This window comes from Brachyhypopomus gauderio, chromosome 5 (genome assembly GCF_052324685.1).
Source record: "Brachyhypopomus gauderio isolate BG-103 chromosome 5, BGAUD_0.2, whole genome shotgun sequence".
NCBI lineage: Eukaryota > Metazoa > Chordata > Actinopteri > Gymnotiformes > Hypopomidae > Brachyhypopomus > Brachyhypopomus gauderio.
The window spans coordinates 9,021,754-9,038,247 of NC_135215.1; the positions used below are offsets into that span (position 1 = coordinate 9,021,754).

A 16,494-nucleotide genomic window follows, 5' to 3' on the forward strand; every position below is an offset into this window, starting at 1 on the left:
TCTGCCTCTTCCTTTCTCCCTCTCTCTATCCCTTGCTCCCTCTCTCCCTGTTACCCTCTCTCTCTCCGTCTCCCCCTTTATCTCTCTCTCTCTCGCCCTCTTTCTATTCCTCTCTCTCTCTGTCACCCTCTCTTCCCTTCTCTCCCCCTTTCTTTCTCTCTCTCTTTCCCTCTCACCCTCTCTCTATCCCTCTCACCATCTCTTTCTCCTTCTCTCCCTCTCTATCCCTCTCACATCTTTCTCTCTCCCCTCTCTCTACCTCTTTCTCTCTCTATCCTCTCACTATCTCTATCTCCCTCTCTTTCTCTCTCCCTCTCACCATCTCTCTTTCTCTCTCTCTCTCTATCTCTCTCCCTCTATCCCTCTCTCCCTCTCTCTCTCTCCCTCTCTCCTTCTCTCCTTGATGTCCTACTACATCACATTCCCAGGGCACCTCTGCCACGTGCCTGTAACGCCGATCCTGGACTGCAGTGGGGCCGTCTGTCCTATTCTCTCCATCCTTTACTGGTGGGAAGAGGTTAATAGAAGTCCAACAGCCACAAAAGACAATGTTTCAAAGCAGCTGCGTTTCCCATGTGCCCCGTGGTGGTGATGGGAGTAAATATGTCCGAGAGGGCCTATTCCATCCGCTCCAGGACGCCGGCAGCCTGAGCGGCTATTTGGGAGAATTCCTGAGCATTTGTTCTCGAGTGGCGCCACCGGAGAGCTTCATGCAGCAGTTAATGTCGCAGTGAAAGCTACAATCTGCCTACAAAAGCCCCTTTTCTGCGGGTCAGGACGTCTCCCGACATTACCCCGCACGAGGCCACCGTGCTCAAAAGGCCCCCAGCACCACATGAAGCTTCGAATTTTCCTTCATTACAGGTAAAAAAAAAAAAAAAAAAAAAAGAAACGTGAATACAGAGAATTTCTTTGAAAGGAATGATCAAAGTTGCTATTTCTCCATTCAGCAGGGCGGTTCTTTGTGTAAGGAGAAAACGACATGAAAATAAAAAGATACAAAACAACCTATGAAAGTGAAAAGGTGAGAAACAACAGGGTGTTCAGGGCCCACGATAGCAGAGGTTAGAGAGGAAGCGTTTCCTAGTGCTGTACGTCTTGCTTTGCCTACGAGAGTTAGTGAGTAAATGTGTGTGTGTGTGTGTGTGTGTGTGTGTGTGTGTGTGTGTGTGTGTGTGTGTGCGTGTGTGTGCGTATGTGTGTATGTGTGCGTGTGTGTGCGTTTGCGTGTGTGTGTGTGTGTGTGTGTGTGTGTGTGTGTGTGTGTGTGTGTGTGTGCGTGCGCGCGCCTGTTCGTGTGAGTGCACGTGTGTGTGCATATGTGTGCGTGTGTGCACTTTTCCTTGTGCGTGGTGTTTACGCACTATTTAAAGTCAGACACACAGACTGGTAGACTGGGTTTGTTCCGACAGGCTGTATTATTGCACTATATTAAGCTTATGGGACTGAGGTCCTACACTGGAAAACAGGAGCTCCCCAGAGACAGCCGTAACGTGAGGCTCCGCCTCCAACATTGTGCCCCTGCCTGCCCCGCCCCATTTAGCCTGACGTATCAGCTGCAGGAAGTCCCACACAGACACTTCCTGCTGGGCTCAGGAACAATGGCTATTGTGGTGGACTGATATGGAGTGACCTCAGTTCTGGCCGTCATGGTGCAGAACTCATAAATCGTCCACGTTTAACCGACTCGGATGCTGAAGGATTGACGAGAACGCGGCGCCTCCATGTGCAAACAAAACCGCCACGCAAAGAAAAAGTGGCGTGAAAAGCAGGCTGGGCCATAAGCTGTTTATCCTCGGGGTTCTGTTGTGCTTTGATTGTGTTGTTTTACATTTGTCAACCGAAGTTGAAATGATCTGATGTTTGCAGGATTCTTGCTGACACAACCATAAGTCATTAATAATGTTATATTTAAAATGATCAGTGGTTATGCTTTGATAACAAATTAAGTGGAAGCCATTTCTTGTTAAATGCGTATGGTGCTATTTGAATTAGAATGCTTTTTAGATTAGAGTAATCCAAAAGATTATGCAGAATTTACAAATTGCAGGCCTTGCGTGTGCCGCGTGCTGACTGTCATCCAGAATCACTGATGCTGAAACCACAGATGTGTGGCAGAGCTGCCTCGTACTCACTTGCAGGGGCAGAAATCCGTGTGGCCCCAAGAGGAATCGTTGGGCAGGGAAGGTGGAGAAGGTGGGGTCTGCTCACAGAGGGGAGGTGGAGAAGGTGGGGTCTGCTCACAGAGGGGAGGTGGAGAAGGTGGGGTCTTCACAGAGAGAAGGTGGAGAAGGTGGGGTCTTCACGGAGAGAAGGTGGAGAAGGTGGGGTCTTCACGGAGAGGAGGTGGAGAAGGTGGGGTCTTCACGGAGAGAAGGTGGAGAAGGTGGGGTCTTCACAGAGAGAAGGTGGAGAAGGTGGGGTCTTCACGGAGAGAAGGTGGAGAAGGTGGGGTCTTCACGGAGAGAAGGTGGAAGTGTCATGGCGCAGGAGCCGAACGGCTCCAGTGGGTTTTTAAGTGAACTTCCCCCGGTAAACAAACTCAAACCAACAAACGTTCTTTAAGGTTTTGAGGCCCGGCTAACTGCATTTGCAGGGCAGAATTGGACTGATGTCTTACAGGCTACGTTTGTGTCGGGCGAGTGACAGTGGTGCTGTTTTAACAGTGGTGCTGTTTTAACAAGACCACGTTGAAGGAGCCGGTGTAGAACAGTCCTGCCTCAACTAAACAGAGGCCCATTCAGTTATGTTTCAGTAACATAACCCATGGTTACCTTTAATTTGTCTCTCCACTCATTTTCTCCTGGATGTGTTTATAGGTCCCAGGGTCTTATGGGCGGAGTAGACAGCAGCTCACTGATGTTGGTCTTCTGCGTTAGACCCATCAGTACTGAAGTGCAGTGCTCTTCAGAAACAGAACAGGAAAAGGAGTCTGGGCAGTCAGTGGATCACCAGGACAGTCAATGGTTCAGCAGGATGGTCAGTGGTTCAACAGGACAGTCAGTCGTACAGCAGGACAGTCAGTGGTTTAGTGAGACAGTCAGTGGTTTAGTGGGAAAGTCAGTGGTTCAGCGGGACAGTCAGTGGTTCAGCGGGACAGTGAGTAGTTCAGCAGGACAGTCAGTGGTTCAGCGGGACAGTGAGTGGTTCAGCGGGACAGTCAGTGGTTCAGCAGGACAGTGTGGTTTAGTGGGACAATCAGTGGTTCAACAGGACAGTCAGTGGTTCAACAGGACAGTGAGTGGTTCAGCGGGACAGTGAGTGGTTCAGCGGGACAGTGAGTGGTTCAGCAGGACAGTGAGTGGTTCTCTCTGCTATGTCTCTGCTAACTGATGTACAGTCAATTCCCTTTTCCAGGGTCAGAGTGGTGATGTGATCCAGGGTCCTGCGCTACTGTACATGTAAGTCTGTAAGTCTGTAAGTCTTAGCCAGTGATATGGTTTTCTATTTTTTTTATCACTGAGTTTTATCCCACCACCAGCAAAATTGTCACATTGTGACTTCTCTGTTGTCTGAGTGTGTGTGCTTGTGCATGGGTGTGTAGGTGTGGGTGTGTGTGTACGTGTGTGTGCATATGTGTGTGTCTGTGTGTGTGTGTGAATGCAGACTCATGTAAAAGCATGTTTTCCTTAGCTGTCGGCTTTAGCTGTGTGTCACTCACTTCATCAAGAGGTGCCCCCCTCCCCCAGTGATACTTAAGTAATAAATCTTTAAGCAGACAGATGTAAGCCACAGACCAAATACACACATACATTAAACATTTCCCAGGCTGTTTGATATGGGTTGATGAGGGACTGCCTCCTCTTTACTAAACCCCCCAGTGTAATTCACACTTTCCTCAGCTCAGAGAAGACAAGCTCCGTCTGCCTATGGACATCAGAAAACAACACCACTCATATCTGCGCTGAGCTCACGGGGCCGATGGAGAACGAAGATACAAAGCCAGTCTGAACCAGACAGACCAGCACAACCAACCCCAGGTCACAGGTGTGAACACTAAGGTCTAGGACTCTAAGGGCTTCATGAGGTTATTGTCTGTTCACGGATCCAAATACACTCATTAACGTGACCTGAGGAGAAACTGTATTTGATTTAGCAGTTAAGAGCTGAACAGCCTGCACAGTTAAAAACTGAACAACCTGCACAGTTAAGAACTCAGGTTGTTCTTAACTTAACAGCTACATTCATATTGAATATGTGTGTTCACTCCATATTGTATGCTTTATTTTACATCATTTTTAGTATTTTCAGGCATAGGTAACCAAAAATGACAGAATTTGTTATTTCTATATTCAAGAATGGGTTTTAATATTGTGCATGAAATAGTTAAACAATAAGAACAACAACAACGATAATAATGGTGTAACATATATACTACTACTAATACTACTACTACTACTTCTAAATGTAATAATAATAATAATAATAATAATAATAATAATAATATAATAAACATTTGGTTCATCATCACACAGAACATGGCACTTCCCTCCATAAATTTTGCTCCAGTTATTTCCTGTACTCTTTTTGCTTAGAATAGATCCAGGTTTCCGGCAATGGGCAGCCTAATACAAAACCGTGGAAAAAAGACGGCGCGTTCGCAGTGTCTGATGCCGCCCGATACTAGTAATTTAATGCGTAGCTGCAATATCAGCTAATAGCCGCTAGAGGGCAGTTATGCCTGTTACGAAGCGATCGTCTCTGCTTAAGGTACTACAACTTGAATCTCAAGTAGCGTAACCCGTGCTTCTTAAATATAAACTGTTCAGTTTCATTATAAGAATATACATACATCTATGTTGTTTGCGTGCTGTACAGTTAACATGTTGATTTGTAAATGATTAGTACATTTGGCTATTTATTTTTAAAAAACGCCCAAGTTTTAATTAGGCTCAGACTACTTTCCATTCAGCATATCTGATTCACAGTAGATTAAAGATGTGTGACTAGCATACTATAAGATCTAGTTTTACTCAGCAAGCTAGTTTCTATTTCTCAGTAACGAGTCACTCTCTGCTTGTAAACGACTTAATTAAACAGCCTTAGGCTGAATGTAGGTTACAGTTGAGTGACATCACAGAAATTTCAATTGATTATACTTTTCCATATTTTGCCCTGTTTAGTTTTTGTTAAGAATTGACATTTTGAAGCTGGATCGATTTTTATTACATCCTGCAGGCGTTGCTTCTTTAATTGCTTTGCCACGGATTAGGCTCGCGAGTGGAGCCAGACTATTATTAGTTGGTTAGGAATTGATTGTGTCTACAGGTTAATGAAATATAGTAAGCTAACTAATAGCGGTTAGGGTACTTTAAATCGTGGTTATAATTTAATTGTTGTACTTCAATTGTAAAGGGCAGTTTGGATCCGAGAGCCTTCCACAGCGACTGTCTCAGCGTGAGAAAGATGTGTACAAATGCATCACATGTAACTTCCTGACCCCTGTAAGTGAAAACCTCTCCTCGGTTATGAGTCAAGACTATCAGCAGTTATATATTTCAGTGTTGGTAGGCCCGTGTCAGCACGTCGCATGTACTGCAGAGGATTAAAGAGAAGCTAAACGTGGCCAATCGTTTCTCCCTCTAGTGTGGTGAACGATCTTTAAGGTGAAAAGCCGACCTGCTAAAGACCACAGTAATAATTACAAGGAACCCTGTCATTTATGTTAAAACGTTTTTTAAAGAAACGCGTTTTTATCGTAAAATTAAATTGACTCAAGGATTCAGGGAATATAATTTCAGTTATACACACATTACATCAACTGGACGATTTACTGAATTCACCGTTGTCGATTGTGTAAATTTCAGAGATTAGCCGTTTAAGAAATCCAACGGCAGTGATACAAATTTCTTTTATACCGATAATAAACAGCAACAAAAATGTGTGATTTTCAACCGTTGACTAATTTGCAAGAAGCTGACTCTAGTGACCAAAAGGAACGATAAATAAAACTATCCTAGCCTTGAATTTCTTCATAAACACTTTTATTAGTAAGTAAATAATCTTAACGACCCCGAGGGAAAAAAACACATCATGACACGTGTTAAGTAATGAAGATGTTTTAAACTCGTACTCCTGTGCATTTACCGGAGGAGCTTCAGCATATGTGACAGGTGAATTAAAAACAAACAAGGCGCGTGGGGCAACAGCGGCGATGAGCTCATCATGTACAGTAGGTTACAGCGCGCGCGGGTCCCGCGAGCAGCACCTGTGCACGTCTCCGCTCCACCGGCGCTGGAGTTCAGCCCACAGGTAGTTTACAGTCGCTGTCTCGTTTGACTTCTTCTTGACATTTCACCCCTTTGAGACAGCGTTTCAGACGGCACGCGCACGAAATGCACTTTAATGAGGGGGGATTCGCGATGACGTCTCAGTTATTGCTCCTGACGTTTCGGACGCGGCGCGCTACGTATGCGCCGTGGCTGCAGCACCTGGGGCAGATCCGGACGGCTCAGATTAGACGATACCTAAAGAGTCGCTCGAGATCAAATGAGGACAACGGCAGCGAATAATAAACAGCGTGAACGCTGAACTATGCGCTCGCGCAAACAGACGTCCCGTTATGTGACACGTGCACTCCCCCCGCCCTCTTGGTTCTCCCGCTCCCTCGCGCTTTGAGCCGAGAGGAAATTCTCGCGTGTGCAAGTTTTGAAAATAAACTTCACTTCGGTTGTTTTGATTCTTGCAGCAGTGGCGCGCGCGGTCGTGCCGGTCAGTCGAGAAACTCCCCCAAACGGGCACTTTTGTCAGCTTCTTAGCTGTATTTAGTGTGAGTCGTCACCTATCGTCTGTAGCCTTCGATGCATTGCAGTGCGGTTTAAATCAAGGCGCAGCACGCACGGATGTATCGAGCTGAAACAGTGATTGAGCCAAGCCCAGTGTCTTGGACCTGAGTGTTTTGACACATCGCTTTTCTCCGCTAAATCTAGAAGCGCTAAGGTAGCTGCCTCTTGGCTCGCAGCCTGTTCTCAACACGAAACAAACAGACTTCTCCTCCCCCAAGTCGCTGCCTTTAGTAATTTGCTCGCGCGTTGTTGTTATTGCGTGAAGCCGCCCGATGACCGTCCCAGGGATTTCACCTTGTCCTCGAGAGCAGCACAAATCACCAGAAATAAAACGCACGAGCCTCTGAACCTCGCGCGCAGTCGTGACCCGTCTCCCCGCGAGACACGTGGACGGAGCCTCAAACAACATTTTGGTAAGTGTCTCGGGCGATACCGAACTTCAAGCCGCGGCGATCTTTGTTTGCGGTCTGTAGGCTACTCGCTCGGGGAGCGAGCGCTGTGGTGCGCGTGACTGCCTGTTGTGCGCCGCGCGCGGGCTGCGGGAGACACCGACGAGGCTCGCGCTCTTTGCACGGGCTCGCTCTCTCGCGCTCTACCCTCAGTCCCGCATAACGTTCTCCTCACGTCCTCTCGGCATAATACCCAGCTGGGATTACCGCGCCTTATCCTCCAATCAAGAGCGCACGCTCCTTTCCCTCTGAAGTACGGAGCTGGCTCGAATAGCTCGCGATTCTCACTAGCTGCAGACATCATTGCAATAATAGCTTTAGAAAATTGTATTGTGAAATCTTCCGTTTCACAAGAGCAGTCTCAAGATAAGGCGGTTTGAAAGGTGTGTATAAAATCTGCCGTCTATTTTATAATATACAGACGCAACCCTTAGCCTTGACGTTCACCTATTTATTACGGAAGGATTACAGAAATCAAATATTTCCGACAGTCTGTAACAAAAATACAATTACAATTTGTTTAAAACATACATTGTTTTGCATTTTGCATTTTACAGAGAGTATATTGGATTGTAAGCATTTTTATAATGTATTATTTAACTTTAAGTACCACATTAATTAGACTCAAAATATGTTTATTTTATTTTATTTTAGCCTATCAAATAATTTTTGAAAGAGCAGGGACGACAAGGTAGAGAAAAATAAAACATCAATATACATTAACATTTTTTGGTAAATTAAATTAAAATAAATTTTTTAATTAGAATGTATTTTATTATATTGGTTGACATGGTTCACTTCTGAAATGTTATTCTGAAGTGTGTTTAGACCAGCCACTGGAAACTGACTTCCCAGTTGTGTGTGTGTGTGACACCACCAAACATCACTCTTCCCAAACTCACTTCAGGACATATCAGTGAGACACTGAGGGACATACAGGAGGACACTTGTCTGCAGTCAACAGGATTATAATATAGGAGACAAGAAGAATTTGCATTTCACATTATGAGATGTGTAACATTTCCCATGATACAAAACAGCAACATTATGTATTCTCCATGTTAGAAAAACACTCATATATAACAGCTGTAACATTTAGCTGTTGCTGGTGTTTTGCATCCTGACTGAATATAGACTGACTGACTGAATGTTAACGCCTTTTGCAGTGGTCTTTTTCTTGTAAGTCAGCACTTAACCGTGTTGCTCAGGGCTTAGCATCGTGAAACTCCTCTGCTCTGTCATTGTTTGTTTAATGTCTGTTTTCACTGCCTTCCTCCGGATTTCTGTAGATGAATGTGATATTTTCTCATCCAGTGATTGCTGAATTTTGTCCATGCCAAGCACGCTGTGTGTGAGCAGAGATGTGATCTTGAATGTATGACTGTGGGTCACCGCTGTAAAAGTTCCTCGTGAGAACTGCTTCAGTTGTAGTTCTGCTGTAGCTCACAGTGGCGGCTATTTTCAGCAGTTCTGGTGGTGCAGTATTTATCTCTGAGGAGAATCAGGGATCGGTTTCCGATAGTGAGCAGCAAAGAAGGGAATGAGAAATAATTGTTTCTCTGTTTGTCTCTCTGTCTGTCTCTCTGTCTCTTTCTCTCTATCTCTCTCTCTCTCTGTTTCTCTTTCTCTCTGTCTCTCTTTCTGCCTCCTGTACTTTTGTGTTGTCCAACATAGTCTCTCTTTACTGAGACAAGTATTTTCTTGTCGCCAAACTGATTCTTCTATGGTTGCAAACGGCAGCATTACTGACAACTGCAGTGTCTGAAATTATAACAGGGCCCCGGCCATAACCAACTTCAGTACCCGAGTGTGTAAAGGGTCCCCGGTTATAACCAACTAAATTGTCCGAGTGTGTAAAGGGTCCCCAGCTATAACCAACTAAAGTGTCCGAGTGTGTAAAGGGTCCCCGGTTATAACCAACTAAAGTACCCGAGTGTGTAAAGGGTCCCCGGTTATAACCAACTAAAGTACCCGAGTGTGTAAAGGGTCCCCAGCTATAACCAACTAAAGTACCTGAGTGTGTAAAGGGTCCCCGGTTATAACCAACTAAAGTACCTGAGTGTGTAAAGGGTCCCCGGTTATAACCAACTAAAGTACCTGAGTGTGTAAAGGGTCCCCGGTTATAACCAACTAAAGTACCCGAGTGTGTAAAGGCCCCCAGCCCTAGCCAACTTCAGAAAAAAGGTCACGGGGTGGTTTAAAAAACTCTGCAATGGATAATTTCAACATTTACTGTTGGGAGGATTTGAGGGTTGATACTCTTTTAAGATAATCAGACCACAGGACACATCACAGGGCCACAAAGGCATTTTTGAAAATAATCACACATTTCCTTCACTTATATGATATGAGGTTTAAATTTTTTTTCCTCTGAGAAAGCTGCTGAGAATTGTGGACGTTCCCTTTACGTAGTTTGTGATGGCAACCAATAAGAAGGGACAGTAATGGGTGAATCTTTACAACTGTATAGAGTACTAATTACTTTAAAATTATGTATAAAATATATTTTTTATTCTTTTTACTTCTTTTTAGTAGCATGCACCAAATTCCTTTCTCCACTGAGCCTATAGCAGTTTTCCTGAGCTGTGGGATTACTTTAAACAAAACTGACCTCAGGTCAGCCTGTAGGAGCTGCTTTTGCTTAGGATGAAATAGGGACATTTTTGTTGTAAAAAATATTTACAAACATACTGTGTAAAGTCAAAACTGCCTCCCTCCCTGTGTAACCACCTTCAGAGTCGCGCGTCGACATCCGGAGATGTTTGGACTTCCACCAGGACAGATTTATCTGCCTTTTGGAGTCTCTGAGTTTTGGAATGGACTGGTTCCCTTGGCTACACTGTACAGGGCTGATGACGTGTGTGTGTGTGCGTGCGTGTGTGTGTGTGTGTGTGTGTGTGTGTGTGTGTGTGTGTGTGTGTGTGTGTGTGTGTGTGTGTGTGGGAGAGAGAGAGAGAGAGAGAGGTGGGGTTAGAATGTAACGTTCTCCTGCTATAACGTCCCTGCCATCCGTTCTAACTGGGTCTTGATCTCAGGACAGGAAACGGTAAACAAATTCCTCCACGTGTGGTGGCTTGCTGGGACATACTTTTACTTTTCCATTGCTATCTGCCATTCTTGCTTTCTCTCCCTCCTTCCTCTCTCTCTCTCCCCTTCTCCTCTCTCTCCCCTTCCCTCTCTCTCACTCTCTCTCTCTCTCTCTCTCTCTCTCCTTCCTCTCTCTCTTCCTCTCTCCCCCCTTCCTGTCTCTCCTCTCTCTCTCTCCCCTTCCTCTCTCTCTTCCTCTCTCTCACTCCTTCACTCTCCCTCCTTCCTCTCTCTCTCTTTCTCTCTCTCATTCCCTCACTCCCTCTCTCTCTCTCTCTCATTTCTCTCTCCCTCCCTCCCTCTCTCTTCCTCTCTCACCCTCATCCTCCCTCCTTCTTGTTCTCCATCCCTCCCATTCTCTCTTTCTCTCTCTATCCCCCCCCCCATTGCTACAAGCTGGGAAGACAGAAGCCCAGATACTCCTGGCCCTCTGGCCCCAGCAGGGATATGGCCCTAGCACATTTTGGACTGGAGTGAATACCAGTTGCCAAGACATATGAATTCTAAGGCTAATGAGCTTAAAAGGCTTGTCCTAACATCGTCTCCTCTTCACCACGCAGACGACGGCTTAGAGAAAGGCAGAAATAGACTGGAAACTGAAATACTGCCATTCTGAGGTCAGGATTAGAGTGGGTGAAAAACACTCCAACTTTCTGTATGAGACCATAAAATATTCAATTGTTGGCAAATTGAGATATTGTTCTTCCGCCTTTCCCCTGGCAAACTGCTTGCCAAGTTCATTGTATTTGCATTTTGACATTCGAGTGATGTGTTTCTACACAAGCACATAACTGGGGCATGGCATGGTTATCACGACATAAAAGAAGACAAGAACAAAGTGTGTTATTTTCTCCTGTGCTGGGTTGGAACTGGTTAGTGGCGTCAGAGTCCTGGCTGCGGGTACACACAGCTCTGCGCGCTTTGGTCCGGATGGCCATGCGGCTTTCTCTGAACCCTGCCGTGATTCTCGCTGCCCCAGTTTAGCCCTCACTGCTCTCTGATTGGAGGGACCTGGCTGTGCCGTTGTTTGATTGGTAGCTGGAGTTCTATTGGAGCTGGACCCTGTGGCGCTGTCCAGAGCTCCCAGGGCTTCGGGCGACGTTCCCGGCTGTCCCAGGTCACCGGCCGGGCTCCTGCGTCCAGCTGTGCTCTTGGACCAGGTCAGTGACCCCAGCACGTCGCCCCCTGCAGGCCAGTGGCAGGACGGTCATCTGGGTTTACAGAGCAGCCTGCCCAATCAGACTTCATTTGAAAATGTATTAAACGTATAAAAATGAATTAACCTCCGATGGGAAGAGGACGTTCTTTCCCTCCTTTGCTTTCCAGTTCATGCGGAACATCTGTTCACAGGTATTAGGACGCAGCCTTGGATTGTGTCAGAGTTCATGTGTTTCAGATGATGAAAGCAGGCCAAGCTCTGGGCTTTAAAGGTGCAGTGAGCGTGTCTGAGGGACGGTAGCTGTCCCCGGGCGTGGCCTGGTGGAGGTCATGTGGCTGCGTGAGAACACGTGGGACACGTGGCCCCTCACTTTGATCCCTTTGTGAGATGAATATGGCGGGGCCTAGCGATTGTTCCTAGGGAGGAGGACGGCTGAATGGAGAACTTCATATTTGTTCTTTCCTCTGTAATCATCACACCGACAACAAGACACTGACAAACAGACAGATGACTTTGTTTCTACTCTGTTTATATTCTGTGTTTAATCCGAAGGTTCTCAAGTGCTGCCCGATGAAGCCATTGTCTCGCGTGCTAACCAACAGCTTGTAAACTGTTCCGCTCACCGCGCCTTCGTAGTGCTGCGACTGTTGTCGTCCAACCTGGAGCCTCAACAACCTCTAATGCTAATGTAGCTACCACGGAAACCTGTCAGTATTTTACTTTTCTGCATTCTCACTGACCCCATCTTTTCATCTGTTGCTGTGGCGTATATTTTCGCCTGTTGCTGGCCTTATTTCACTAATTGCTGGCCTACACATGCTCAGCAGTGATTCCCTTTGATCATCTGAGATCATTACGTTTACCTCATTAATCTGCTCTGTGCTGGCCCCTCCCCCCCTCCACCACCACATCTTCTATTCCGCCAAATATCAGGGTCCATGTAAAAGAAAAAAAAAATTGGATTTATAATACATGTTATGAGCCAAGTGAAAATGAAATCCCTTTGTGATGAGTGTGTGTGTATGTGTGTGTGTGTGTGTGTCTGTGTCTGTCTGGCTCACTGATTGTGTTCCACTAGCATGAAAGCCACGGGGCCCAACAATGCCTGATGAAAGTGTGATCTGTCGATACGAACCACGACAGGCTCTGCTGTTAACCTGGATCTGGGCTGCACAGACGCCTCACACTGGGGCCCCAGCACTAGAAACAGTGTGTGGACATGTGTGGACATACTGTAGCATCTCAAACACACTCACACACACACATATACACACACACACACACACACACACACACACACACACACACACACACACACATACGTACACATACGCATGCACCTTTTAAATAATTTCAACGTCTAATAGCAGTGTGTCATTATTTAACGGGATTCAGTAAATAGCCAGAACAGTTGCCGTACACCGATGGCATTACCGTGGTTGTGAGGTCCCTCCAGCTCATTAAACACCACAGGAAGAGGGGAGGCCCACAGCGGCTCTAGGAGGAGGAGAGGGCCAGGCCGGCTCTAGGAGGAGGGGAGACCCACAGCAGCTCTAGGAGGAGGGGAGACCCATAGCTGCTCTAGGTGGAGGGGAGGCCCATGGCTGCTCTAGGAGGAGGGGAGACCCACGGCAGCTCTAGGAGGAGGGGATGCCCACGGCGGCTCTAGGAGGAGGGGACACCCACGGCAGCTCTAGGAGGAGGGGAGACCCACTGCAGCTCTAGGAGGAGGGGATGCCCACGGCGGCTCTAGGAGGAGGGGACACCCACGGCAGCTCTAGGAGGAGGGGAGACCCACTGCGGCTCTAGGAGGAGGGGAGACCCATAGCTGCTCTAGGTGGAGGGGAGGCCCATGGCTGCTCTAGGAGGAGGGGAGACCCACGGCAGCTCTAGGAGGAGGGGATGCCCACGGCGGCTCTAGGAGGAGGGGATGCCCACGGCGGCTCTAGGAGGAGGGGACACCCACGGCAGCTCTAGGAGGAGGGGAGACCCACTGCGGCTCTAGGAGGAGGGGAGGCCCATGGCTGCTCTAGGAGGAGGGGAGACCCACGGCAGCTCTAGGAGGAGGGGATGCCCACGGCGGCTCTAGGAGGAGGGGACACCCACGGCGGCTCTAGGAGGAGGGGAGGCCCATGGCTGCTCTAGGAGGAGGGGAGACCCACGGCAGCTCTAGGAGGAGGGGATGCCCACGGCGGCTCTAGGAGGAGGGGACACCCACGGCGGCTCTAGGAGGAGGGGATGCCCACGGCGGCTCTAGGAGGAGGGGACACCCACGGCAGCTCTAAGAGGAGGGGAGGCCCACGGCAGCTCTAGGAGGAGGGGAGACCCACTGCGGCTCTAGGAGGAGGGGAGGCCCATGGCTGCTCTAGGAGGAGGGGAGACCCACGGCGGCTCTAGGAGGAGTGGAGGCTCTGATGAGACTCACTGGCTTACACTAGAGTTTTATGACGAGACTAAATCTGAGGCAGAGGAATCATTTTATTATTGTGACACCACCCAATAAGGCAGCGATAATTCACACTCCAATTAAGTGTTTATGGCATAAAAATGTGATTTCATTCTCTCTGTCGGAAACCTGTAGCCTGCAATAAGCATTGTTAATCTCCCAGAAACAGAGGATTCAGGGCAAGGCTTGCCAAGTTGATTTCACACAGCAAGCCACATGTGGCCGGTAAATATAGATTTCTATCTGTCACCAGGCACACACAAGCATTACCTCCACCTGCTGCACCTCACCATGGCTACACACACAGCAGAAGGGTCCACTACACCCAGAAGAGATGGCTGTGCTTTCTCAGGACTTTCCTGCAATGTTTTATTGTCTCAGCCCAGAAACACAGAGCAGACTAAGATGATGTTGCCCATGTGCAGAGCAGACCAAACTCACCCAGTCCACAGCTTTAGGCGTGCTTTATTGTTTTACATCTTGTGTCATTGTCTGGCTAGGCTGTATTGTTCAGTTCTGACGTCTCCTATTATCATATAGATAACAGAACGTTCACTCTCAATGATGCCTTGCTGCAGCTAATGTAATGTAATCTGTGTGTGTTTTGTGTGTGTGAGCATATGTGTTTTGTGTGTGTGTGAGCGTGTGTGTGAGCGTGTGTCTGTGTGAGCGTTGAAGTGCTGCTTGTTCTCTTTGTAATTCTGTCTCCCTACTTGAGAACCGGGGAAGAGAAACACTATAGATTATGGCTGCCAATAAATCAATAACCCTGGTTGGTAAAGTCCTGCTTAGTTTCAGCTATCCTGAGGGGATGCAGTTTCTCTCTGATGGTGGTATGTGTGTAGATGTGTGTGTGTGTGTGTGTGTGTGTGTGTGTGTGTGTGTGTGTGTGTGTGTGTGTGTGTGTGTGTGTGTGTGTGTGTGTGTGTGTGTGTGTGTGCACGCTATGAAGAAGAAAAAAATAGTACCATTCCACAGTAGACTTGTTCAGTACTCCAGTACATCAGTAGACTAGCAGTTCAGTAGCCCAGCCATCCAGCACACCAAGGTCTCCTTGCTCAAGATAGTCGTAGTGATCTCTGAGCAGGGAATTTTGAGCATAAGTTCAGGACCCTGAACCAGATCAGCCGTTAGCATACACAATGCTTTGGTTGCTGTGCTGGTATATATGTTAATAGACATAATGTCTGTTCCATACACAGAAGGCTCTCAGATATGCAGCACATGTTATCAGGCCGCCACTTGTGAGGCGGGATGTGGCGGGTTAGCTGCCTGGGTTAGCTGCTGTTCGTCACGTGACCAGGAGCATTCGAGAATGCACAAGTGTGTGTGTGTTCTCGATATATGGCACTGAGGTCTAATCAAGTGTGTGTGTGTGTGTGTGTGTGTGTGTGTGTGTGTGTGTGTGTGTGTGTGTGTGTGTGTGTGTGTGTGTCTCTGTGTGTGTGTCTCGCTGGTAGTGAGCGGCCCTCTGATCTTCCCTGTACGTTCTTTCACTTTCAACATCTTCCCTTTCTTATGGAAAAGAGCCAATTAGAGTTGTGTCTGTTTGTTTAAAACAAAATGGCTTTTAATTAGTCTGATCAAAACCTCACTTCTGTAGGCCCCAGGATCTACTTTGTAGTTCCCCTCTAGATTGCGGACGGTTTTGATGCCGGGCTGATAGGACAGGAAGACAGTCTGATGGGTTTTAATGAGGGCACTTTGTCTACCTCTCCCTCTCTCTCTCTCTCTCTCTCTCTCTCTCTCTCTCTCTCTCTCTCTCTCTCTCTCTCTCTCTCTCCCTCTCCCTCTCTCTCTCTCTCTCTCTCTCTGTCTCCCTTCTTTCTCTCTCTCCCTCTCTCTCTCTTTGTTGTATTGTTCCTGCCCTCTCTCTGTTTCTCTTCCTTCTCTCTCTCCCTCTCTTCCCGCTCTCTCTCTCTCTCTCTCTCTCTCTCTCTCTCTCTCTCTCTCTCTCCTTGTTGTATTGTTCCTGCCCTCTCTCTTCCCCATGTCCTCCACTGCTGTGTTGCATGTTGCTGTGCTGCTGGGTGTATGCGGGTAGTTGTGCTGCTGGGTGTATGGGGGTAGCTGTGCTGCTGGGTGTATGGGGGTAGTTGTGCTGCTGGGTGTATGGGGGTAGTTGTGCTGCTGGGTGTATGGGGTAGTTGTGCTGCTGGGTGTATGGGGGTAGTTGTGCTGCTGGGTGTATGGGGGTAGTTGTGCTGCTGGGTGTATGGGGGTAGTTGTGCTGCTGGGTGTATGCGGGTAGTTGTGCTGCTGGGTGTATGGGGGTAGTTGTGCTGCTGGGTGTATGGGGGTAGTTGTGCTGCTGGGTGTATGGGGGTAGTTGTGCTGCTGGGTGTATGGGGGTAGTTGTGCTGCTGGATGTATGGGGGTAGTTGTGCTGCTGGATGTATGGGGGTAGTTGTGCTGCTGGGTGTATGGGGGTGCTGCTGGATGTATGGGGGTAGTTGTGCTGCTGGATGTATGGGGGTAGTTGTGCTGCTGGGTGTATGGGGTAGTTGTGCTGCTGGGTGTATGGGGTAGTTGTGCTGCTGGGTGTATGGGGGTAGTTGTGCTGCTGGG

At 47.7% G+C, this 16,494-nt stretch overlaps 1 protein-coding gene across 8 annotated transcripts in view; it reads left to right on the forward strand.

Annotated features, from left to right (window-relative positions):
- The first annotated feature begins 6,657 nt into the window (after window positions 1-6,657).
- sox5 (SRY-box transcription factor 5) overlaps window positions 6,658-16,494 on the forward strand; it is a 185,657-nt gene continuing 175,820 nt past the window's right edge. For 3 of the 8 annotated variants that reach the window (XM_077005406.1, XM_077005403.1, XM_077005410.1), the window contains exon 1: window positions 6,661-7,198. The gene's annotated coding sequence lies outside the window, so the exon portion shown is untranslated. Of the gene's footprint in view, window positions 7,199-16,494 lie in introns of all 8 variants that reach the window. The other 5 variants (XM_077005404.1, XM_077005405.1, XM_077005411.1 and 2 more) reach the window with 3 other exon arrangements.